Raw genomic sequence first — 26,419 nt, 5'->3', positions numbered from 1 at the left:
CTTGTTAGTCACTAGATAATTAGACATAAAACAGTCTTTGTTAGCAAAAGCAACTTTTAAGATTGCTCCCCATACCTTCCAATCTTCCAGTATATGAACTCCAAATTTCCAACTTAGCTGTCCAACAATGAGCAATTTCCCCAAATCTGAGAAAATCTGCGGATGCTGGAAATCCAAAGCAACACACAGAAAATGCTGGAGGAACTCAGCAGGCCAGGCAGCATCTATGGAAAAGAGTAAACAGTCGTCGTTTCAGGCTGAGACCCTTCATCAGGACAGATGATGAATTGCCCCAAATGGCCATTTTCCTCTACAATGTGGGCATCTCATACCTAGAACAAAGATGCACAGATTTCCATCTGGAACTGGATTCCTCATGGCCACTGTAGACTCCACGTTGGAATCCGGATCTCATCTGTAAAAATTCCATGGAAAACTAATAAAGCAACAAGCCAAGAACACAGGTAGGCAAACAAATCCTTGCTTGTACTTTTCTTCCTTCAGAACCTTCGCAATTAACTGCAAAACTTAGAACAAACAATTAATTCCCACAAAGAAAAACCTTAACACATTTTCCACAGAACAAAGGAAAAGAAAAGACTGTTGGATGGGGTCGCCAACACATTAACACTTTCACACAGCAGTTTAAAGACACAGCCCACTTAAAAGGTTAGAGCTTCTGCAAATTCACTTCACTGGGTAGTGAAATATTTCAAACAGCCACTTTTTCTGCTGAAGCATAGGATCAATTCAAACACCCTACTGATACAGATTTAACAAACTCATGACTGACTTTGCACACACACACACACACACACAACAGGGGTGGGCTGCCGAGAAAGCACCATTCACCCCCAGCCTCTGCTGTCAGTAAAGGTCCCCAGTGCCTTTTGCAGAGCCTCCAGCAAAGGATTAGGCAATCCTGAATAGAAGGTGAGGAATCCTGCAGAGGACCGCAGGAACCCTTATCCAGACAGGGCTTGGAGAATGCACCCTTGCAGCAACTGAATGGATGCATCTACAATACCCCCAACTGCCGGTCCCATTAAAGGCAACACCACCCCTTTCAAGTGGGGAGCTGCTGTCATAACCAAATGCCCTACCATGGCTAGAGTTCAGTCAGAATCCTCTGGCCATCCGTCACTATCACCGTATAAACCTGTATTAGAGCCTAATGGCGAAGGACTCCAGTCTCTTCCTCTACAGTGCTTCTCACCTGCCAAGGCTTTAAATAAGGAGGGAAGGGTATCTGACCTTAACCGTTGCTGCAACCTGATCCCGTAATGATATATTACGTCATTGGAAATGATGTTGGCATCCTCAGGGCATTATTGATCATGTTTTGGGGTGACAGTCCCCCGAAAATGCCCATCTCTCTGTTAAATAGACTAACTCCAGTACCCCCTCATCCCATGTCTTCAGCAACCATGTGGCCAGAGTCTGCCTCAGCTTCTACCTGCAACTATTCCTAATCCCCCCCCAATTCCTTGGCAGAATATCAGAGGGGCCCATTGTACTAATCACCACAGGTTCCTGGTCCTGGTCCTCTCTCTCATGGGCTGAAGCACCCATGAGGGTGTGGGCTTGTGTGGTAACAGTCTGGCCTGCACTGTCTCTGGTGTGTAGGGGTGAGGGAGAATCATACAACTCTGCTCTACTCTCTATTCCCCATCCATGTGTTAGGACCTGCTTCCCACAGCATCAAGGCTCGGACTTTTATGGGTTCCAGTTGCCAATTAGCCCATCTAATTGCTGCACCTTCATTAGCTGACAGGCCATCTCCCTCTCCTTGTCTCCCAGCCCTTTGGTCTGAGCCTGTGCTGCCTGGCAGCTTCCTCCATGGCAGTACTGCCCTGGTGCAACACTTCCACCTCATTCTTCAGACCAGTTATCTGCTGTTGATCCGGTGCGATTGTCTTGCGCTGCTGCATTACAATGGCTCCCATCAGCCAGAAAGCCGCCCTTCCACTCGGGAAACACTGCCTGGTTAAGTACAGACACAATGTGGTATCCATTTTCAACCTGTAGGAATCAAATTTGTCTGGCTAGTCTATGTGCGCCCTGTAGTCTGTCAGTAGGTTGGTGAGATTCCCAAATCCCACTCTGTTGTCGGTCTACCTCAGTACTCGGCTCTGCTCACACAAGGGGTTCCCTCTCTTAATTTTCTTTCTAAAGATATTTATCTTCTGTTCAATCCTTGAATCCTGCCAACTATGCCAAGTGTTGCTTAGAAACAGATTTGTGGATTTGCTGAGTGGGACGGAAGACACTGATGGCGAGTTAGCTATTTACTTACAAGACAAACACTCAACCAAATATCTAAGTCAAACAAATACTTATCTAAACACCCTAAGTTACAAGACCATGATATTAAATAATCAATCACCCATCAAGCTAAATTTAGATACTTATCTAAACTGAGCACCTGAAGTTGCAAGGCAAAACATACACACAGTGGAAAATCTAAGTGTGTGCATAGGCCTTTTACACTACAGTATATCCTCCACTATTTACTGTTGCTGTGGCACCCCCATCTATCTGTCACATGGCGAACTGACTGCAAAAGAGACCACGCGGTTACTGTGTGCCAGATTTAAACCCCGCCAACGCTGTGACATTATCAGGCAAGTGGAAGTTAGTGGGAGGGCCTGCAATGACACTTATGTGGGCCAGTCCCCACCTTCCACCTGGGAGTGGCTTTCGATGAGCAGGTAAGTTAAGATATTTACTCCAACACATTGTTACTAGGAAAATACCCAAGGCAGTCTCTATTTTCAGGCTGCTCAGTAGGTAATTATCAACATACTGTAGAGTGTTAAAGGTGTGGCCAATAAATAGCTCCAATTAGTCTGTCTTCTCAGCCACAGAGAAAATGCATGAAGTTGTGATGGCCAACGATGAGTAAATCCTAGAATTTGGTAAATTCCTGTTGCCCCCTACCTCCAACCACACAATGAATTCTTGCATCTGTGGATTCATGATCTGATGTGGGCCATCAGAGAGGCAAAGCGTGCACACGCCCAGCGAATCCACAGCCTCTTCCAGGACAACGGCGACACACGGCGCATGTGGAAGGGCATTTAAGACATCGTCAACTACAGGACAACATCACCTGCCTGTGCTGGTGATGCCTCCCTCCCAGATGCATTGAACAACTTCTACGCTCATTTTGAGGCGGAAAATGATGTGGTGGCGAGGAAGACCACCCCTCCTCCAAATGACCAGGTGCTGCGTCTTACCGTGGCTGATGTGAGGAGAACCCTGTGCAGGGTCAACCCACGGAAGGCTGCTGGACCAGACAATATTCCTGGCAGAGTGCTTAGCGGATGTGCAGACCAGCTAGCAGAGATTCTCACTGACATATTCAACATCTCCCTGAGCAGCGCCGTCGTTCCTACGTGCTTCAAGGCTACCACCATCGTCCCCATGCCGAAGAAGTCCTCAGTGTCCTGCCTCAACGACTACCGTCCCGTTGCACTCATGAAGTGTTTCGAGAGGCTCATCATAAGGCACATCAAGGCCCTGCTGCCCCTCTCACTAGACCTCCTGCAGTTCGCGTACCGTCCCAACCATTTAACAGATGACACCATTGCCATCTCTACTTTCTGCGAAGACTGAGAAAAGTTCATCTCCCACCCCCCATCCTCACCACATTCTACAGAGGTTATATTGAGAGCATCCTGAGCAGCTGCATCACTGCCTGGTTCGGAAATTGCACCATCTTGGATCACAAGACCCTGCAGCGAATAGTGAGGTCAGCTGAGAAGATCATCGGGGTCTCTCTTCCCGCCATTACAGACATTTACACCACACGCAGCATCTGGAAAGCAAGCAGCATTATGAAAGACCCCACGTACCCCTCATACAAACCCTTTTCCCTCCTGCCACCTGGCAAAAGGCACCGAAGCATTCGGGTTCTCACGACCAGACTATGTAACAGTTTCTTTCCTCAAGCCATCAGACTCCTCAATACCCAGAGCCTGGACTGACACCAACCTACTGCCCTCTACTGTGCCTATTGTCTTGTTTATTATTTATTGTAGTGCCTGCACTGTTTTGTGCACTTTATGCAGTCCTGGATAGGTCTGTAGTCTAGTGTAGTTTTTGTGTTGTTTTACATAGTTCAGTGTAGTTTTTGTATTGTCTCATGTAGCACCATGGTCACATTTTTACTGTGTACTGTACCAGCAGTTATGGTTGAAATGACAATGAAAAAGTGACTTGACTTGACTTGACTTGACTTCTAGACCTGACTCTTCAAATATGACTTCTCCCCCATCATTGCCAAGTTTCACAAGTTTATGGATGTTGTGGTGATAAGACATAGGGTATCTCAAATGAGTCTTCTGGAAAACATTTGATTGTGGCAGACAATATAAGCTTGAAATAAAGAAGATGCTTGGATCTTTGCAGTTATTGTTCTCCAGAAAACTAAGCTTTCCGAACACTTAGGTACAGGGACAGAAAAAATGTGTTTCTTATTAGTATAAGCATCTTGACTTAAACGTGGTCTCTTTTATGATGTATGAGTCTCTACAGTACTGTGTAATTGAGTCTGTGTATACACTGATTGTTCAGACATGAACTATCAATTTCATAGGAATTTGAACACTATTTGATAATGCTATTTTGTAATTTCAGTCATAATATGTTACAATGTTTATTGTGTTCTGTTTAATGCCAATTTGTTACTGTTTGCATTTTATCTATTCTTAAAGATGGATGAACCTAATTCATCCTGTGCCAGGTTTTCCAAACTCTGCCATCGACAGTGCCAAGCCCATCTGCGAAAGGAGGAGGGTTGGGCATGGGGTTAGCAATCCCACCCCATAAAAACCCAGAACCATCATCAGAAGCTTCAAGCAACTCAGTTCCAGGAGAGGAAGGATCTTCGAAGTTGAACTACACTTAGGGACAACTTGAGAGACTAGCCCAGTTTATAGGACTCTGGTGAGCTGCTGTTGGTGGCCTATACCCCAATAGGGATGATGGGCTAAAAACAAGAACAGTGACACCAAATTTTCAACATGTGATACCAAATTTGTCAATGAATAATAATTATTGTTCAGCTAATTTCTGCTGACCTATAGACTGAAATTTTTAATTCAAAGCCAATTCTGAGCAACTCACCAAATTATGCTCATTGTTTGAATTGTGGAGTCACATATAAAGGAGACTTCGTAATTCAGGAAAACAAAATCTCTTTCAAAGAGCCTCTTTTTTTCTCTAACACACCCTTTACCTGCACTTGGCCTAAACCAAACCTATTTCTTTTTGTTCATAGATCCCTTTTGTGCCATCAAGTGGCTGGAGTAAGAAATTACTATTAAACATTACTATTGGTGGAGTAAAATAGCCTTGAAAGTAATTTTCAAGGGGATTTTTTCCATGCATCTCAGTGGACGAATGTGTTGTCAAGAAGTATGCCAGGTTGCTTAAACCTAAATGTTGAGAAATTCACGCAAAGCACTGAAGGAAATCAGCATGTATGGAGGGAATTTGACAGTTGTCAATTCGGACTGATACCTTTCATCAGGACTGGAAAGACAGAGGCAGAATCCAGAATAAAAGGCAGGGGGAGGGAGAGAGCACAAGCTGGTTGGTAATGGCTCAATCCAGGTGACAGGGTTAAGCTTGGTGAGTGGGAGAAGGGTGGATGAATGTGAGAAGCTGGGAAATGATAGGTGGAAGGGGTAAAGGGCTGAAGAAGAAGGAATCTGATAGGGTAGGACAGTAGACCATGGAATAGTGAAAGGAGGTGGGACACCAGTTCAAGGTAATGGGCAGGTCATGAGGGCAGGGGAGGAGAAGAGAAGAGGTGACGGTGCCACAGAAATCAGGGAAAAGAAAAGGAAGGGTGAAGGAAAACAGATTGGAGAGGTTACAGAAGGTAGAGAAATTTATGTTAATGCCATCATGTTGCCAACTACCAACAATGCTCATAAGGTGTTGCTTCTCCAACCTGCACCTGGCCTCAGTTTTGCAGTAGAGGAGGCCATGGACAGGCATGTCAGCGTGGCAATGGGAAGGGGAATTGAAATGGGTGACCACCAGGAGATCTTGGCTGTTGCAGTGAATGAAGCAAAAGTGGCCTAATCTGTGTTAGGTTTCAGTGACTCAAAAGAGGCCGCACCAGGAGCACTGGAAATAATAAATGACTCTGACAGATTCACAGGTGAAGTGCTGGAAAGCTTACTTGGGGATCTGAATTTGAAGGAGGAGGTGTAGGGGCCAATGAAACTCTTGGCAAGGTTGCAGTGGTAAGTGAAGGGTGATCACTAGGGAGGATGAGCAGATAAGGGATTCATGGAGAGAGTGAATCCTGCGGAAAGGAGAGGCAGGCAGCTGTGGTGTAGGTGTAATCAAGAGGGGAAGGTGTACTTGATGGAGGAATTCAATCTCTGCATTGTTCATTAAATGATAGTAATATTTTACAGAATCCTTATCAAGAGCAATATCTAATCAGGAAAGAGGCTTTCAAACACCTACAAGGAAAGTGCTGCACCTCGATTCCAGCTCTGCATGAGAGATCCTAACAATTTCTGTTCCAGACCAGATGTTGCAGTGCTTTCGAAATATCTTGACATATCTTGGCTATCTAACATTTAACATAGCTACTGTATGATAAAAACATCACCAAAGTGTCAAGCAATGATCACCTCAAGAGTAATACTGTCATTTAATTACTATGCCATACCTTCTTCTGTCATCAACATCTAGGTAATTGCCATTGACTGGACTGATTGTGATGGCTAGAAAGCAAAGGTCGCTTGTTCTGCCTTTCAGGAGTCAGAAAGGCAGAATAACTCAGCTTCTCATTCCTGAAAATTCTGCAAACTCCAGAATAAGTTGAAAGGTATCACTGAAGGTGAACAGCCTGTTTCTGTGCTGAATGACTCTCTCACTCCAGGACTCTATGGACAACACTCAGGAAGCTTATCACACCCATGGGCAAAGCACTTCACTAAATCAGGTCTTCATTCACTAATCCGAAAACACACTTGCCTCCACTAAAATTGACTTTTTTATGCAACACACATCAAAGTTGCTGGTGAACGCAGCAGGCCAGGCAGCATCTCTAGGAAGAGGTACAGTCGACGTTTCGGGCCGAGACCCTTCGCCAGGACTAACTGAAGGAAGAGCTAGTAAGAGATTTGAAAGTGGGAGGGGGAGCGGGAGATCCAAAATGATAGGAGAAGACAGGAGGGGGAGGGATGGAGCAAGAACTGGACAGGTGATTGGCAAAGGGATGTGAGAGGATCATGGGACAGGAGGCCCAGGGAGAAGGAAAAGGGGGAGGGGGGGAAAAACCCAGAGGATGGGCAAGGGGTATAGTGAGAGGGACAGAGGGAGAGAAAGAATCTATGTATATCTCCCCCTTTTCCTTCTCCCTGGGCCTCCTGACCCATGATCCTCTCATATCCCTTTTGCCAATCACCGGTCCAGCTCTTGGCTCCATCCCTCCCCCTCCTGTCTTCTCCTATCATTTTGGATCTCCCCCTCCCCCTCCCACTTTCAAATCTCTTACTAGCTCTTCCTTCAGTTAGTTCTGACAAAGGGTCTTGGCCTGAAACGTCGACTGTACCTCTTCCTAGAGATGCTGCCTGGCCTGCTTCGTTCACCAGCAACTTTTATGTGTGTTGCTTGAATTTCCAGCATCTGCAGAATTCCTCGTGTTGACTTTTTTATGCTCTAATTGTGTTTTCTTGTAAAAATTACATATAATTTATGAATAACAGACACAATATGCTTGAGAAACGTAGCAGGTCAGGCAACATCTATATAAAAATATAAAGGGTCGACCCTTCGGGCTAGGACCCCTCATTGGAAAGTGGGGAGTCTCTGAAAATGTGTACTGGAGGTCTCTGGAGACTCAGTCACTAATTACAATCAAATCTCCTTGGTCTTGGACAGCGGAGGAATTGGTGATATGGAGAAAGGACAAGAAAATAATCCAAGAGGTAAAAGACAGCTTCGATCTTCTTGTATGGCAGAGCATCCTAGAGGACTGAATAGACTTCACTATTTTTTAAAAGTTGCACTAACCCTTAGGAATACTATACAAGTGGTTGCTGATTTCCTCACAGTCAATACCACGTTTCTCAAAATCACTTAAGACTCTCTCACCCTGAAGAAACCTGTGTTACTGGACATTTTTACCAAACTGAACTGCCATTAGAAGTGGATCTTAGGGGATATGGGCAGCGCTGATTTTCTCCTTGTCTCTCACATAAGAACACGGTCTGATCACAGTAGTAGAGCTAAGACACAATGGGAGCCGCATATGTACCTGGCTGAGTGAATACACAGCTGTAAATGCCAAGAAGATGCAGAGGCATCATCATTGTAGGCTGTGTTTTGTGCCAAATCATAGACAGTAGCTGGTACCAGAGGCAGAGCAGCATGGGAAAATCTGTGCATTGTGAAGTAGAATCTGACAAACAGGAGGCAAAGGAGGCTATCCCTAACAAACTTCCTGAATGAATGAATAGATAAAAGTAAGCATTGGCCATGTGGGGTAATGAAAACACTACAATAGATTATTTTCATGCAGACACTGCAAAATAAAATGTAAAGTAAGTGGCCCAGCCAAGGAATTCAGGTACTAGTTTAAATTTCCTCACAGTCTGCTGTGTCAGTCCAGTGGCACTGAATATAACAACAAATGAATCCTTACTTATTTTATTTAGAGATAGAGCATGGTAACTGGCCCTTCTGGCCCAACGAGTCCATGCCATTCAATTACATCCTTGTGAACAGCTAACCTACTAATCTGTCCGTTCTTCGAACGTGGAAGGAAAACAAATCACCCAGAGGAAACCCACGTACTTATGGGGAGAACGGTAAACTCCTTACAGATAGCGGTGGAAGTATATGCTCAAAGCTTTCTTGAAAAAAATGCAACATCTCCACTGATTCCTGGGAATCTTTGGCCTGCTTAAGGAGGAGCATCCAGAAGGGAAGGAGCACACAGAAGCCCTGTATGAAGGGGAGCACCACCTCATAAATCACCCACCATCCAGCCCATCAGACATTGCCTTCCCCTTTTGAGGAAAGTCTGCTGATCTCACATTGGCCTCATCAGTCACTTCAAAAGACAACAAAACTGGAATGAACCAAGCCGTTCACATTTGTGAGGGATTGCCAAAGATGAATTCAGATCTCTGCATAAAGTCGTTTCCTGTGAAGATCGCTTCCGTTTTGCAAAAAAAAAGTGATGCGCAGGTGGCCTTGTCATAACTTGTGAGGTCATAAAGTTTCTTTCAGCACTAGTACTGTCAATTCTGTTTAACTGGGACACAATGTGACCAGTGCATTTTGGCCCATTTAAGCTGCTGCCCCAATTAGCTGAAGTTTCATGGAAATAATTAAAAAGGTACAATATAATAAAAGTAAAACTAAAGTTTAACTGAGTAACAAATTATGTATTTAAATGAAATACAGAACAAATTAGAACACAACTAATACTATAATACTAGTATTATAAAACTGTGAATTAGTTTCTAATAGTTATTGACAGAGGAATTTATCCATCATATGCTGCCGTGTTCTTTCGATTGTCTTGTAAATGAACAAAATCAATGCAGACACCTAGTGCAGATAAGGGACTGCCTTCCTACAATGTCTTTAATCATTGCATCATCCCAATCTTCATTTTCATTGTAACATTCAAATGATGGTTGATGCCTTCAAATTTTTCATAGGTCTAAATTTGTTGGAGTAGTGAAATCATTTCATTTTCACTCTTGGTCATTTCTGGTGTCCCCAAGCCTGAGTGTTTGAAACCACCGCAGGCAAAATAGTTATGAATTGTCTTACTGTTTATTTCTTGCCAATTATTAGTGACAAAAATCACTGCTTTTTGAATGCAAACACACACAACTGGTGCTATTTAAAAACTGTTTGCTCTAAGCACAGTGTAGTGTCTAACAGCCAGGCAAGTGCAACCTACTGATGCTCGGCAGAAGCTGTTCAGCGGCAGCCTCCTGTTCCAAATAAGGGGCATAGTGTCCCAAATAAATGAAGGGAACCCCAAATATTTTCTTGATTAGGTTTTGTTCTTTAAGAGTTGTCCCAAGTAAGCGGCTGTCCCACTTAATTGGCATCCAATATATATTACATAGAAGTTCTCATTCCTGGATGAGATTGCGGTACCCAACATCTGGCAGGCTCCTAGTTTCCTGATTTTCTTCTTGCATGTACCTTATTATCCAGGATTTTTATATCCCTTTTCTGAGAGCTGTCTATCTCTCTCTGCCCTGTAGACCTCTCTCTCGAAAGCCAGCTGCAATGTTGCTACTATGTGGTTGCTTTGAAGAATGTGCCTTTATGAGTTTATTCTGCATAGCAGAGTGTATGGAAATGCACACACTCTTGCTTTTTTGGTTGCTTCTGGTTTTCTGGATCTCCAACCTACACAACTTTTCAGGGATCATCCCCATCTATTTTCCTGATACCAGTGGAAGAACCAGTGCCTCTTTCAATGAACAATATAGCTTCTTTTTGGGACCAAACAATGAATCAGTAATCACAAAGAATTTCAGATGAGATCAAAAACCGTAAAAGTCATCCTGTATATAATTCATTTAATTTATATTCTGACTTAAACTCCAATTAGATTACTGCCTTGAATTCATAAATTGCTATTTATTTCATATAGTTTCATGTCTTTGAAGAGTATAATTGAGTTTCCAGGATGTTTATTCCCCAGGGCAGCCATGGTGCATGTTCGATTGCATTACTGAACATTCTTATACAATTATTGCTGTCTCTAGGTATTGACACACAGGTACTAATGAATTTGAACTCATTGTTACATCTAAACATTTGCAGAGGTTTGTCATAGAGTCAATACAAGTCTTCCACCAAATGATATGTTTAAGGTCATCACAGGCAGCATTTGTAATGTATATAGTTTCTATTGTTAAAGATCTGGCCATCCCAATACCTTGCCTAAAGAAAAAGTATAGAACGTCTTGAGGTCTGTAATGATCTGATAAAGATATATCTTCAATATTGAAGGTAATTCCTGATCATTTGGATGTTCTAAGCATATAACTTTGTCTTCATTAAAGCTTCTAAAGAATGCATGCCATGTTTTTGTCAGTATTCAAAACATTATGCTTCCACACAGTTGATAAAGATTAGTGTCTGAGTCCAATTGATTGATTGTAAATTGTGACTGGTACTCAAACCAGAAGATCAAGTCTCTCATAAAGGGTATGTTTGTAAATGGAATAGGAATTTGATTGTGCATTACCACTATTTCTAAGCATGCTTGCAAAATCCACAAGATTAACACATGCTTCAAATTGAAAGCCCAGTTTGCATTTCTAAGCTTTACAATGGATTAGTAACTGCTTACTATTCTTGGAAATGGGGGGTAGTTATTCTCTGTAAGGACTAGATGCCAGCAGAATTCTGCAAGGATGAAGGATGGCTGTAAAGGTCATGGCTTGTCAGGAGCTTTATCAATAATTGAATGATAGCAGAGGAAGAAATGGAGCATCTTTCAATATAAAATGTAGACTGACATAATGTTAGGTGGGTAGGGGCAATACTGTAAGTCCATTTACTGTACTTCATTTAATTTATATAATTAAGTGTAATTTCAGTGTAACGTACCTTGATGGAGAAATATTAGGCTTGTGTAATGTTACTTGTTCAAGATTACTGAGTGATGAAAGGACTTGAGTATTAAGCAACATGACTAATTCTGCAGAGCTCGTATGTAAAACAGTAAAGATTAATACCATTTTAAAAAATATAAATGATCTTGTCACTGTCTAAAGCCTTGGTGAGACCACTTTTCAAAGCAGTTGCCTGTTGTTGCTCCCTTGCACACAACACCACACCCTCCTGATGTCCAGTGCACTGCCTGAGCTCATCTGTGGCTGTGTCACCAATATCAAGGACTATGTGTTGTATGGATCTCCATGGGGAAATCTGCATCTTTTTACCTCAATCTCATGATGTTTAAAAATGTCAAATTCGGTCTTGGACACCTTAGTTTGGATTTATGCAAAGAGAGTTCAAGATTTCAATCATCTTTTACAGCATTTTTAACATGCTTCTCATAAATGTGCCAAGCTGAACTAATGTGTATTTGGGTACTTTTTGACTAGTTTTGGTAGGATTTGAGATAAATTAAAAAACTGTTTACACAAATCAGGAAATTATCTACAGGAGTATAAATGCTTGTAAGCTCGGATCTCTTAAAATATCCTGTCAGAATCAAGAAGACACAAGTTCTGCCATCTAAACCAATTAGTATTGCAAGTAATGAAAGTCAATGAATGAACAGAGATGGAAACAGTCTAAATTCAAAAAATAGGCAATACTCTTGCCTTTAATTCCCAGCAAAAACAAATTTCATTGTGGGAAAATCAAAACTTTACACTACCAAATGGCAGAGCATTGCAGAGGGACACTTAGCAGAACACACTGTGCCATTTTCTGATATTCTAGACAATAATTACTTTCCTCGATGCAAATTACATTTAACAATTATAGAAGACGTGCAGAACTGTAAGTAAAAATTGTTGCTGTAGAAGCAGCCACAATGAGGTGTAAGGAATAGAACATTACAGACAAGATCTAAAGGATTCTATTAGTTATGTCAAGCTGGGCAGTCTTCAGATGTGGCTTCAAGTTCAGGTTTAGTTGTCTTTCAACCATACATGAATACAATTTATTAAACAGAGTTACTCCAGGGTCAAGGTCCAAAATACAGTACCAACAGTCACACACAGCACAAAGCACATATAAGGTATCAAGCGCAGATAAGATCAGTAAAATACAGTCACCCAAAAAAATATAGTCTAGGTCCCTGAGTCCATGAATGTTGCAGCAGTCCTCCATCAAACGCAATATATCTTGTCTTCTGCCGAGCGAACACTGGGGGCAGTACTGATTCCTGCATGGACTCTGCACCACACCACCCCAGTACTCTAGTGTAGTGCCTAATTTCGACACCTCCCCTGGGTGGCTGGAATTAGGTGACACCGTGGCTTGAGGCCTAGTCCTAGCCACAGCCGAAGCCATGCAGTTTCACTGCCATCCACCCCCAGCATTCGCCAATAAACCAATGAACTGGGCTTGTAGCATTCCGCACTGCCAACATCCAACAGGGTCTTGCAATCATAACAAAAGCAACTAAGATGATACCGCGCTGCTGGATTGCACATCTCCTTCACACACTGATGCATCTTTGTTGCAGGCAGGGTCACATTCCACACCAGATCCAGGCCCTTCAGTTTCTTCACCAACAAACATCTCGCTGATGGAGTAGACCTAAAGTACTCTTAAGTTCTTTAAGTCCAGCAGGGTCTTGCAATCATAAAAAATATGTTTACAAAAGACAATGAGTGCAATAGACATGACTGAAGCATTTGCAAACACATTAAGCAAGAACAGGGTAATTTAAATCTGAAATTTACCACTATTTTAGTTGATTCTAGTGATCGACAAAGAATTGATAATTACCACAGGGTATACAGTGATATCAAATGCACTTATTGTCACAAAGGGGGGTGCTGGGAGCAAGGGTGGACCCAAATGCAAGACACAAAAACACTATGCTCATTGCAAGGAGAGCAAAGCAGAAGCAGGAGTAGCATACTGGACAAGGACTCAGGCCTGGACTAGGCTGGGACAAGTGTCTGGGCTAGGACTTGGAATCACGGACCGCCAGAGCCCGGACTTGATACTTGGAACCTCCAGAGCCAGGACTTGATACTGGAAGCCTCCGGAGCCAGGAACTCTTCTTATTCACGGGACAGACACAGAAACAGGACATAAAACATTGAGCCGGGAATCCTCCTTAGACACAGGATGGAGTCGGGACTCTTCTTGACACAGGGTCGGGACCCTTCCGGGGTACAGGGCTGGGACCCCTTTTAGACGCATGACATGGATACAGAGACCACACAACGATGGACAGAACTATAACTGGGCTCAAGTACACTCCAAGCCGCGGCGAGCTCTAGACTCACCCCAGCTGGTTAACTTTGACCGACCCATACTGACAAGGGAAGGCGGCTTGCTGGCACTTGCTTCAGGAGGAGACTAGGCTTGCTCGGCCAGAGCACATTGGCTCGCAGTACCTTCGGTGACTTTGTTACCGCTCTCATGCCGAACGGCTGAAAGCTGAAGACTCATAAACTGCCAGTTCAGCCAAGAGTAAATTGCCTCTAATCACCAAGCCCGAGGGACATGGGAAAACAGGGAGTCAACGGTCCGATTGTAACACAAACAAAGTAAATTTAAAGGGAACCCAATCCGGGCCATGACACTTAAACTCTTAATAATGCTCCATACCCTCCCATCCATGTACCTATCCAAACCACTCCTTAGACGTTGATATCACCATTGCATCCAGCACTTGCACTGGTGGTTTGTTCCACATCTTGCCACCCTCTGAGTGAAGAAGGTTCCCCTCATGTTCCCCTTGCATTTACCAGACCTATACCCCTCATAATTCTGTATACCTCCATCAAATCTCCCCTCAATCTTCTGTGTTCTAGGGAATAAAGTTCAAACCTTTTCAATCATTCCTTATAGCTCAGGTTCTCTAGTCCGGGCAACATCCTTGTAAATTTTCTTTGTACTTTTTCAATCTTAATTACATCTTTCCTGTAGATGGTGACCAAAACTGCACCCAATACTCCCAATTAGGCCTCACCAATATCATAGAGACATAGAAGAATACAGCACAGAAACAAGCACTTTGACCCATCTAGTCCATGCCGTACTCCAAATTTGGCCTCATCAACATCTTTTACAATCTCATCTCTTGTGCTCAACGCTTTGATTTATTAAGTCCAATGTTACAAAACTTTCCTTATGAGCCTATCTACCTGTGATGCCACTTTCAATTAATTATGGACCTGTATTTGCAGATCCCTTTGTTCTACTGCACCTCTCTGTGTCCTACCATTCAGTGTGTAAGACCCACCCTGGCTGGTCTTAACCAAGTGCAAAACCTTGCAATTGTCTGCATTAAATTCCATCTGCCATTTTTTAGCCCATTTTCACAACTGTTCCAGATCCTGCTGCAAGCTCTGATAGTCTTCCTCACTGTCTGCTACACCCCAATCTTGGTGTCATCTGCAAATTTACTGATCCAGTTAACCATATTATCATCCAGATCATTAATATTGAGGAATAACACCAAAAGACCCAGCACTGATCCATGTGGCACTCCACTAGTCACAGGCCTCCAGTCAGAGAGGCAACCAACTACTACCACTCTCTGGCTTCTCCCACAAAGCCACTGTCGAATCCAGGGGTCCCCAACCTTTTTTGCACCGCGGGCTGATTTATTATTGACAATATTCTTGCGGACCGGCCGGCCTGGGGGGGTAGGGTTGCCAACGGACAAGAGTAGCGGTCAAATACGCTGTGTTTACCCTGAGAAAGACTACCATGACCATGAAGCCTTGTGCGGGTAGCTGTGTGCGCATGTGTGTACATGCCGATTTTTCTCGACAAATTGGTTTTGGCGATTCTGTTCAGTGAAACTACACTGTAGATACATTATTTCTACTTTATATAGGCTGTGTATTTATCATATCATTCCTGCTTTTACTATATGTTACTGTTATTTTAGGTTTTATGTGGTATTTGGTATGATTTGGTAGGTTATTTTTTGGGTCTGGGAACGTTCAAACTTTTCCCATATAAGTTAATGGTAATTACTTTGCTTTACGCAATTTCGGCATGAACAGTTTCATAGGAGTGCTGTACCTTGGCCAAGGGCAGTCCCATATGGGACAAACCAGTTTAGACCAATATACAGGATATCCTGGCTAATACAGTTGGCAACCCGGCGGTGGCGGGGGTGGGGGAGTGTTAATCACAACCGGAACATAGGTGATAAGTCAACTATAAGTGGCTAATACACTCAATTTCGTTTCTAAAAGGTTTTATCTAATGAATTTAATATTAAACACACAGCACATATTTTCCTTGTATGAACATATAAAATCATTGCAACACACCAATATCGCTGAATCGGTGGGAGCCCTGGGCTTGTTTCTCTGCAACAAGATGGTCCCATTGAGGGGTGGTGGGAGACAGCAATACTCGAAGGGGGTTCCTTATATCCAGTCTATTCTGCAATTTAGTTTTCGTTGCATTCATTGCAGAAAATCCTGCTTCACAAAGATATGATGTCGGAAATGGAAGCCACGTTTTCAGTTCTTTCGTGGCTATCTCAGGGTATTCAGCCTTGACTTTGATCCAGATTGCTGGCAGAGATGTTATGTCAAACATACTTTTCTGCCCATTGTCATTTGCAAGCTCGAGGAGTTGATCTTCTTCCCGCGCTGACATAGATGATTCACCGGGGACATTCACAAATGTGTCACGGACCCATTCCTTTGCACATCTTGGGTCATTTGCGGTTGGGAAGTAACGCTCGAATTCTGTCGACAGCAAAGTTAGGTGATCGCACACCAGCTATGAGAAAGACGGTGCAGCCTCAGTCTCTCCCAAAATCCCATCTAATGTTGGGAACATGACAAATATGCCCCTGTCCACACACCGTCCCCACAGTTCTAGTTTGGCTTTGAAAGGAGACACTTTATCTGCCAACTTGAAGACAGTTGTCATTCTCCCCTGAAGTGACAAATTGAGTTCATTGAGCAGGTTGAAGACATCACACAGATAAGCGAGTTTTGCTGTCCACTCCTCATCACTGAAGTGTGCTGCCAGTGGTGACTTTTTTCCTGAAAGAAATCTCTGTAGCTGCTCTCTTAACTCAAAAACCCTGGCCAGGGCTCTTCCCGTTGATAGCCACCTGACCTCAGTGCGAAAGAGAAGACATTTGTGCTCTGCATCCATTTCCTCGTAAAGCTGCTCAAACAGACGTGAGTTAAGAGCTTTTGCTGTGATGTGATTGATAACTTCAACAATATCACTCAATACGCTGTTAAGATCAGGTGACATTTTTCAGCTAGCCAGCATTTCCCTGTGTGTGACACAGTGTGTAGACTGGCTTTCAGGAGCAACCTCTTTGACTCGGGTAGTGAAACCAGACAGCCGTCCAGTCACAGCTGCAGCCCCGTCTGTGCATATTCCAACACAGAATGACCAGTCCAGTTTGCCTGACATGTAGTCATTCAAAGACTTGAATAGTTCTGCCCCAGTTGTGTTAGTTGGCAGCGGCAGTGCATACAACATGTCTTCCTGAACATCGTCTTGAAATATATATCGCACATAAACCAGCAGCATTGCCTTGTTGTCGACATCGGTAGACTCGTCGACCTGGATAGCGTACCATGGTGACTCGTTAAGCCGTTCCAACAGCTGTGCTTCGAATTCCTCCGCTATGTCATCGACTCCCCTTGAAACTGTGGTAGCTGAAAGAGAAACCTGTGCCATCTTGTTAGCTTCGGCTTCTCCCAACAGTTCGCGGCACATGTCTTTGGCAGCAGGCAGAATCAATTCTTCACCAACGGTGAAAGGCTTCTTAACCTTTGCAATACGACTAGCCACTAAGTACGATGCTCCCAGAGCAGCAGCGTTTGTGGAGGTGGTGGCTCTCAGCACTTGCTTCTGCCCTGCTTGCTCATGTTTTTTCTGCTCAAAAAACTCAATGGGTTTTTCTTTAAGTACAGGGTGCTTGGACTCAAGGTGCCGAAGCACTTTTGAGGGCTTCATTGCCTCATTAGACAGCTTGTCTCCACATATCACACACAGGGGGCTTGGAGCATGCAAGTCACCGGTCGCAATAAAGCCATATTTTATGTACGACTCATCGTATTTTCTGTTGAAGGAAGCTTTCTTTTTTTTTTGCAGTCTCTGCCTCAGCTGCCTCTGCGTTATCATCATCGTTCGGCCTTTTATGTCCTCTTCCAAAGAAACTCTCAAGTGACGTTTGTTTTTTACTCATACTGGCTGATGACCTCCGGCGTAGGTGATGTTCGGCGTGGCCGTAATGACCATGCGTGTGTAATGACCTCGTGTACGTTCAAGCTCAACAAGTGGGTGTGACAGGGAATGAGGAAAGGTGCAGCTGACCCATATTGCTTCATACTACCAAATCATATCGTTTCCTCGCACATGCTTTGCAGCCCAGTAGTTGGGGACCACTGATCTAATCCAATTTATTACCTCATCTTGAACGCCAAGCGAACCTTCTTGACCAACCTCCCATGCATGACATTGCAGAATGCCTTGCTAAAGTCAATGTAGACAACATCCACTGCCTTGCCTTCATCAGCTTTCCTGGCAACTTCCTCAGAAAACTCTATTAGATTGGTTAGACATAAAGTAACATGCACAAAATCATGCTGACTATCCGTAATCAGTCCATGTCTATCCAAATACTCATATATCCGGTCTCTTAGAATACCTACTAATAACTTTTCCACAACTGATGACAGGCTCATTGGCCTATAATTTCTTGGTTTACTTTTAGAGCCTTTCTTAAACAGTGGGACAAAATTAGTTATCCTCCAATCCTCCGGCACCTCACCTGCCGCTAAGGATGATTCAAACATCTCTGCTAGGGCCCATGCAATTTCTGCACGTAACTCCCACAGGGTCTGTGGGAACACATTGTTAGGCCCTACGGATTTATCCACCCTAATTTGCCTCAAGACACCTTCTCGTCTGTAATCTATGTAACGTCCATGACCTCAGTGCTGCTTTGCCTCTCTTCGATAAACTCTGTGTCCGCCTCCTGAGTAGATACAGATGCAAAAAACCCAATTAAGATCTCCCCAATCTCTTTTAGCTCCACACATAGATAACCATTCCGATCTTCCAGGAGACTAATTTTGTCCTTTGCAATCCTTTTGATCTTAACACATCTGTAGCATCCCTTAGCATTCTCTTTCACTTCGGGTACTGGGGCAACTAAATACCTTCTTTTAGTCCCCATGATATCATTCTTAAGTGTTCTCTTGCATTTCTTATACTCCATAAGTACCTCTTTTGCCACTCCCTGCCCATACCGTCAGTCTTGCTCCTTTTTTTTCTTAACTAGGGCCTCAATATCTCTTGGAAACCAAGGTTTGCTGAACCTGTTATCTTTACCTTGTATTCTGACAGGAACATAAAAGCTTCATACTCTCAATATTTTGAAGGTCTTCCACTTGCCAAGTACACCTTTGCCAGAAAACAGCCTGTCCAAATCTACACTTGTCTGATCATTTCTGATACCATCAAAATTGGCCTTTCTCCAATTTAGAATCTCAACTTGTAGACCACACCTATCTTTGTCCCTTCTGCAACTAGTTATTTCTAATGGTGACAATATCATAATTCCACGTGTTGATCCATGCCCTGCACTCCTGCCTTTCCTACAGTATTTCTTGGATTGAAATATATGCAGCTCAGTAGATTAGTTATACCGTGCTCAACCTTTTGATTCCTGACTTTGTCTGAGGTCTCAACAAGATCTGTCTCCATAACCACTCCACTATCTGTTATGGCACTCTGGATCTCATCCCCTGCAACTCTAGTTTAACCGCAACCATCATTCACCACCGCACCCCCCCCCGTGAAATACTACCAAACCTTCCTGCTAGGATGTTAGTCCCCCACTTCTGGTGCAAATGTCTCTTCTGTACAGGTCCCAGCTTCCCTGGAAGAGAGCCAAAAGTCTGAAGTTCTCCCTCCTACACCAACTCCTTAGCCACATGTTAAACTGTGTGATTTTTCAATTTCTTCTCTCACTAGCATATGGCATGGGTCACAATCATGTGCTCACACCCTGGAGGTCCTGCCCATTAATTTAACACCTAACTCCCTGAACTTACTTTACACTACTTCATCCCTCTTCCTACCAATGTCATTGGTAGCAACATGAACCACAACCTCTGGCTGCTCACCCTCCCACGTAAGAAGGCTGAGGACCCAAGCCCTGGCACCCAGGAGGCAACATACCATCTGGGAAACTTGTTCTCCCCTACAGTATCTCTTGTTCATGACCCTAACTACGGAACCCCCTATCATAACATCTCACCTCTTCTCCTCACTTCCCTTCTGAGAAACAGAGCCAGAAACCTGATCGCTGTGTTTTTCGTCTGTTAGGTCATTCCCGCGAACAGTATCCAAAGTGGTATGCTTGTTAATGAGGGAGATGGCCACAGGGGTACTCTGCAGTGGCTGTTTAACCCCTTTCTCCCGCCTGACCTACCACGGAGTTTCCTGTGTCCTGCATTTTGGATGTAACTACCTCTCTATATGTCCTGTCTTATTACCCCCTTGGCCACCTGAATGTACAGAGTTCATCCAGTTCCTGCTCCAACTCCTTAATGTGGAATGTTTGAAGCTGCAGGTGAAGTCATCAGGCACCCTGCATCCCAACATCCCACAAGAGGAGCATTCAACAATCCTGCCTGGTATCCCTACTGCTCTAACTGTGCAATTATAAAGAAGGAAACAAGAAATAAACTGAAAAAAAAATCTACTTACATCTTTTCACTTTCTCTCACTCAAGCTTCTCCTCTCCTTAGCAACACATGCAACGCTGGAGCAACATAGCAGGTCAGGCAGCATCTATGGAAAAGAATAACCAGTCCAGCCAAGGCCCTTTTTCATTGACTACTCTCCTCTCCTTGCATTTTGTGACAAGTCAATGTCTGATTTCTCCAACATGTTCCCACAGCTAGAATTCTCTCTCATTGGCCTGAAATATGCACCTTGAATGATAGGCAAGACGTTCAGAGCTTTCCAGGGCAAAATAGCTATGAATTTGACATCACAAACTGCTGGCAGGTTTTACATTTCACTACCTTAAATATATACTGCTTTGAGTATTGGCATACCATTGAATTAAGTCACTGAGCTTTCTTCCACAATATTTTTGAAAACTATGAATTCATTCAACTACATCAGGGACTCCCAACCTTTCTTAAGCATGAAGCCGTATCATTAACCAAGGGGTCCATGGACCCCAATTTGGGAACCACTGAACAAGATGGACAGGAACAGAAAGAAATAGGCACTAAATATTTTTACCAATGAACACCCCCCTCCCCATTTTGAGATCAATTAAAAGTAATCCCACTTTGGCTACGAGTCATTTTCATTAGCTGTAATGCTGGGAAACATCCTTGACAGCTTACTTTCAAAACCAAGATGAATGTGGCAACAGAATTAAGTTTATGACTTGTTTACAAGATGAATGAGGAATACATCCCTTTGAAAAAAATACACAGATCTGTTGACATTTGAACTTACTTCCTGTTTTTACCCATGCTTGAGAGAACTTTGATGTTTTCTATCAACTTGTTTGAGTTCAAACCTCCAGCAAGGTACAGTAAACTTTAGGGCTTTTGAAATAGATCAACGTGGCTGTCTTGGAAGATGTGAAAACCTAATTACCACAACAATAGAAATCATTAGATCAACAATACACAATTCAATGTAAGGTTTGCCAGGGGACCGAAAATTAAATATGCTGAGTACATGTAAATGATATTTGGTGCCAAGCTTGGAGAGGAATAGCTCTTTGGTACAAACAATTTCCCATGCAGCAATGAGTACAGATACAATCCAAATTGTTCCTTCAATCCCAGTTTGTTATTGGCAATTATTAAATGCAATACCTCTACCTAATTTGATTTGGTCAGGGAGACAAAGTGTTTCAGGAGGATTGAATTACTGGTGCATGAGGACATGGCTTCAATGCTGCTGTAATTTATTTCCAATAAATTGAAGTTACTTTTATGGCCAGTAGACAGGTTCACTGATGATAATCCATTTATTTGCACTAATTGCTTTTTGCATTATTGAAAATGTTCAGAGGATGTCAGTCTGAAAACAATATTATCATTTCTAAGCATCCCTGTACTTTGAAGCTGCCGTAGGTGGCTGCAGATTGACCTTTGCCCCTCCTGTGCTCCGCCTGCTGTTTGTTCTTTAGCTTATCAGCGTTCTACTGGACCCCTATCTGGGAACAATTCAGTTCATGTTGTTAGCAGGTGCTGAAATGGAACATGATTTGGAGGGTGGGGATAGATTGAGGAGGAGGTGCAGCATTTTATCCAAATTCACATCCCCAGTAGAACTCACCTATTTGTAGGCACAAGAAGTCCAGGTGAACACAATTTTAATTGGAGAATTTGTTTACCTATGGTATGCATTTGTCTCTGGCCACCCATCTGTGAAATTTGACAGCCAGCATCCCGACTGGGTTCCTTGTTAGATCAGTGGAGGAAAAATCAAAGTTTATTTGGTCTGATGAGATTGGCAGGGAGTCAGAGAAGCTAATTAACTGCACACATAAGGGGTCTCTGGAGTGAAGTTCCGCCATGCCTCACGGCCACCTGTAGTTACGGTTCCAGTAAAAAGCTCATGAGCTAAAGAACTTCCAGCAGATGAAACACAGGAGCCCATGAAATATATGAAGTCCTTAGAGCTGTCAAAGCTACATATGATCCAAATAGCCAAGACATTGCCCATACAGAGAGCCAGGAATGAGGGTGAGTTATTACACACTAACAGGAGTACTTCAAAAACTTTCTCGTCTGTATTTCTGCCGTTGAAATGAACAGCCTTGATTATATCCCACAGCAGCTAATTTGGTCCAAACTTGCGGGCAATCCTGACTGACAATGACTCATTATTCTAAACACTGGTGTTCAGGTTAGAGTAGGGCTCTGAGGTGGTGTCTGAAATTTTCAATGTCATTGTTCACATCTGGGAAGAAGAGGACATTCCAGGGGACCTGATGTGATTATGACCATTTTTAAGAAAGGAGACAAGTTTCATGGTAACTACAGAAAGAGCTCCCTGTGGACTGGCTCAGAAAAATAATTACCAGAATGCTCCTCAGCTGTCTCTTTCCAACCTCTAGAAGCTACTCCCTGAATTGTAATGTAGGTTCTATCCATCTTCACCACATGACAACTTCAGGAGAAATTCAGCTCAGTGTTCAACACCATCATGCCCTTGTACTAATCAACAAGCTCCAAAATCTTGGCCTCTGTACCTCCCTCTGCAACTGGATCCTTGAATTCCTCATCTGGAGAACACAGTGTAGATCAGAAATAGCATCTCCTCCTTGGTGACAATCAGCACTGGTGCACTACAAGGATGCATGCTTAGCCCATCTCTGATCTCCCTACACCCATGACTGTGGGGCTAGGCACAGCTCAAACGCCATCTATTAATTTACCGGTGACAAGGAGGCGTACAGGAGTGAGATAGATCAGCTGGTTGAGTGGTGGCACAACACCCTGCACTCAATGTCAGGTAGTGATTGTGGATTCAGGAAGGGAAGGTCGAGGAAACACAGAGCAATCCTGGTCAAGGGATCAGCAGTGGAAAGGGTGAGCAGTTTCAAGTTTCCAGGTGTCTACAGCTCTGAAGACATATTGATGCAATTCCAAAGAAGGCATGACAACTCCTATATTTCATTAGGTGTTTGCGGAGACTAGATATGTCACCAAAGACTCTAGAAAATTTCTGCAGATGTACCATGGAGAGCATTCTAACCAGTTGCATTACCATTTGGTGTGGAGGACTGGAAAAAGCTGCATCATGGGCACTAGCCTCTTCAGCGTCAAGGACATCTTCAAAAGGCGATTTCCTCAAAAAGGCGACATTGATCATTAAAGACCTGGAACTTTACCTCTTCTCATTGCTACCATCAAGGAGGAGGTCCAGCAGTGTGAAGACACACACTCAACCCTCCATGTTTTAGGAACAGCTTCTTCCTCTCTGCCATCAGATTCCTGAATGGACCATGAACCCATGTACACAGCCTCAATATTTTTTTCAATTTTTTTGCTCTCTTTTTGCACTACTTATTTAATTATATAAATATACTTCTTATTATAACATACTAATGTTATTATTATGCATTGCAGTGTACAGCTGCTACAAAACAAAAACAATCATGACAGTGGTATTAAACCTGATACTTATTCTCCTTCTGATGAAGTCAAATGCTAGGCACCTGAATAGACATTTCTGTTCTGGCTCTGTCATGGGCCTTTATGAATGTAGGAAGTAGAAAAGTTTCAAACTTTCACAAATTGTTGCCAACACGAGCCAGTAAGAATTTCTCTACATCCACCTGCGATGAACTCCAATGGCTTTGTCAACTGAACCCATATCTGGGATGTAGTTGGAGTCAATCAAGCCCATGATTAGCAACTTCCTGACACAATTCTTATTGTGATGGAAGCCCATTGGAAAATTTGGCATATTTTTATTTAAATATGTTAAAGGCTTTTCAGTTTATTAAATCTACGTGCCTACATAACAGAATCTGGGCCAAAAAAATTGGCATGCCTCTCATCAGCTTATTAGCAACGGATATGTTTCAGCACTTAGCATATAATCACAAAGCTAATTCTTCTCAGCAGTCTTTTAATGATAGGGTCTAGATTTAATAATAGCTTTCAAATATGATCATGATCCTGAATATGATACATTTTAAAAGGAAGTACTTGATCTGTTTGTAAGGTTGAGTTTATACACGTAGTGTGCAACTTGTCTTTAAGTTTCTCCATCGTCTTATTTTATCCTCACTCTGTAAAGACCCCCAGCTATCAATCACCCTCCTGTGTACAGCGTTCTGCAAACAGAGAGCACATAGTTATCCAGCCTGATGCCAGAGTTAATGTTCGGCCTTGCATGCTTTCCTCATTGGAAGTCTCTGTTGAAGGTACAAAACTGTGTGGTAGTGCAAATTGTGAGGTAGAAGTGGCGGACATCAAATGGAACCAAAGAACGTGGGGAGAATAAAACGTGGGATTAATGAGGCTTTAGTATAAATGGGTGATTGATGCTGTGAACTTGATGGGCCAAAGGAACTGGTCCCATGCTCTACTTATGACTCTAAGGGCAGGAACATGGCAAATGGAACATATTGCGGAAAAAATGTGAAGTCATCCACTTTGAAAGACAAGTAGAAAAGCAGATTGATTTTAAATAGTGAGATTGAAATAGCTGCTGTTTTGAAAAATGTGGATTATGAATCATTAATAACTAAACTGTAGGAGTAGTAGGCATTAGGAAGCAAAATGGCTTGTTGCCCTTTTATTGCAAGAGGAATCGAACACAACCAGGTCTAACATGTGCTCGAAAAAGCTTTATCAGATTGATCCTGGAAGGGGGAGGGGGAGATTGCCCTCTGAAGAAAAATTAAGCATCCGGCAATAAAGTCTCAGAGAAATGCGAAAGTAATTTCAATTAAATGCGGAGGATTCACACAGGACTTGACAGGATAATGTGAAGATGATGTTTTGTCCCAGCTGGAGTGTCAAGACTATAGGTTGTAATCTCAAAATTAGGGATTGACCATTTAGAACTGTAATGAGAAGAATTTTCTACACCCAAGAGAAGGTGAATCTTTGGAATTCTCTATTCAATGGTTGTGGAAGCTCAATTGATAAGAATATTTGAAAGGAGTCAATAAATTTTACGGATGTTAAGTAATTTAAGGTTACAAAGGAAATCCTGGCCAAGTAAATACATCAAAGATGCTGAGGTAAAATGTCAGCAGTAATTTCATTGAATATGCAGGTGCAAGGGACCGAATGGTTCACTGCTCCTTTTATTTCAAGTGTTCTTATTTTCTTGGCATTGCTGGTGCCAACCTGAGCCAGCAGTGGTATCTTACACACTTCCATGACCTGCCACTTGGCCCAAGCACTGCAACAGTCAATTTCTGACAGAGATCAAAGGAGCAGTCTGATCTCTTGTGGACTGGGAAAGCTGCCCAGCGAGTTGCTGCCAGATTAGAACAATTTTGGGAGATATCTAATGTTGGCAGAAAGCTAAAAGAAGTTTTTCTGTGTACTTAATTAAGTTAGTTCTGACATTTTAAGTGTTTTAGTCATTTACCTTTAAAATAATACTTTTGAGAAATTTTTACATTATTTTACCTTTTTAACATTTTAAGTGTCTTAAAAGGCTTGTGAGCATTGAAGACATTTACAAGCGTTCACTGACAGTGACAGCTTTGGCAGTTGTTCAGCCTGAGGGTGGGGCCTTCCTGGTTATTAACATAATCCTGTGTCTGATGCATATGTTCAAGCTTACTGCTACCCAAAAATCACAAGCTCTTAAAACATGCACTACATACACTTCTAATATTCACCCATCACATAGGCATGTCACATGGCATTCACTAACATACTGCACCCCTCCCCCCAACTCCTTCTATAGAGGAAGACACAAAAACCCACTCAATGGACTGTGGGCTGAATCCACACACTAAACAGGATTGGGCACAGGGTGTGGGAGCTTACATGTTGACTACCATCTCCGAATGTATGACAATATGTGTTGACGTGGAAACCACAGAAAGAGTGCAGAGAAGATTTACAAGGACGCTGCCTGGATTGGGGAGCATGCCTTATGAGAATAGGTTGAGCGAACTCGGCCTTTTCTCCTTGGAGCGACAGAGGATGAGAGGTGACTTGATAGAGGTGTACAAGATAATGAGAGG

This window comes from Mobula hypostoma, chromosome 7 (genome assembly GCF_963921235.1).
Source record: "Mobula hypostoma chromosome 7, sMobHyp1.1, whole genome shotgun sequence".
In the NCBI taxonomy this organism is placed as follows: domain Eukaryota; kingdom Metazoa; phylum Chordata; class Chondrichthyes; order Myliobatiformes; family Myliobatidae; genus Mobula; species Mobula hypostoma.
The sequence above is the reverse complement of the archived record's forward strand: the minus strand, read 5'-3'. Positions refer to the sequence as shown.